Here is a 1145-nt window from a genome sequence, read left to right as displayed (position 1 = left end):
GTATGGGGGGGGTCGGGTCCCTATGGTGTGTGTATGGGGGGGTCGGGTCCCTATGGTGTGTGTATGGGGGGGGTCGGGTCCCTATGGTGTGTGTATGGGGGGGGTCGGGTCCCCATGGAGCTGTGGGCAGGGGCTGGGTCCCACAACCTCTCAGGCGTGGGGCAGGTCCCATAAGGAGCCCTGCATGTAGGGGAGGTCCCATTCGGATCAGAACATACTGGTCAGGTCTCATACAGAGTCCATAAGGGGCAGGTCCCATATGGACCCACACCCAGGGATCAGGTCCCATATGGACCCACACCCAGGGATCAGGTCCCATATGGACCCACACACAGGGATCAGGTCCTGTCTGGTCTCACGCCCCTGGGTGGGATCCCAAACCACCCCGTGTCCATGAATGCTGGATGTTTGAACCATATGAGCCACATATATGGGTCCATATGGGTCCATATGGGTCCATATGGGTCCTCTACAGCATGTAAATGTGATCCCATATGGGCCACCACAGGAGTCCAGGATCCCATGGAGCCCCACGTGTGGGTCACATCCCTATGGAGCTGTGCACGAGTGGGGTCCCATACGGCCCCATGAGCATTGTTTAGATCCTATAGGGACCCACAGACATGAGTGGATCCCATACAGAGCTCACTGCACGGGTCAGGCCCCGTATGGCCCCACATGCGGGTCGGATCCTATAGGGACCCACGCCCACGGGTGGGGTCCCCCCCCCACTGCCCCAGGGCACAACCGCCAGGGGGCGCCCTCCCCCCACGCCCGTGGGTGCCCCCACCCCGCTGCCACCCCAGGGGTTCCCCCCCCCCCTTGACCCCCACCCACTCGCGTGGGGGAACCCCGTGGGGAGCGGGGGGGGCCCTATATCTCCACCCACGGGGCACCCACGCAGGGGAACCCCACGCTGTGTCCCAGGGAAGCCCGTGGAAGCGAGGTGGGGGGGGGGGAGCAGGGAGAAGGTGGGTCGGGGGGCATCGGGGGGCAGCGGGACCCCCAGCTCTCACCAGGGTGACGCAGGAGCTCACTCCCAGGCTGGCAGCAGCGGGGACCCCAACGGGGTCACGGGGACCCCCCGGGGGGGTCACAATGGTGGCGGTGGGGGCACGGGAGCCCACAGAGGGAATAAAGGGATA

This window comes from Coturnix japonica, chromosome 27 (assembly GCF_001577835.2).
Source record: "Coturnix japonica isolate 7356 chromosome 27, Coturnix japonica 2.1, whole genome shotgun sequence".
In the NCBI taxonomy this organism is placed as follows: Eukaryota; Metazoa; Chordata; class Aves; order Galliformes; family Phasianidae; genus Coturnix; species Coturnix japonica.
Note: the sequence above shows the minus strand (reverse complement) of the source record.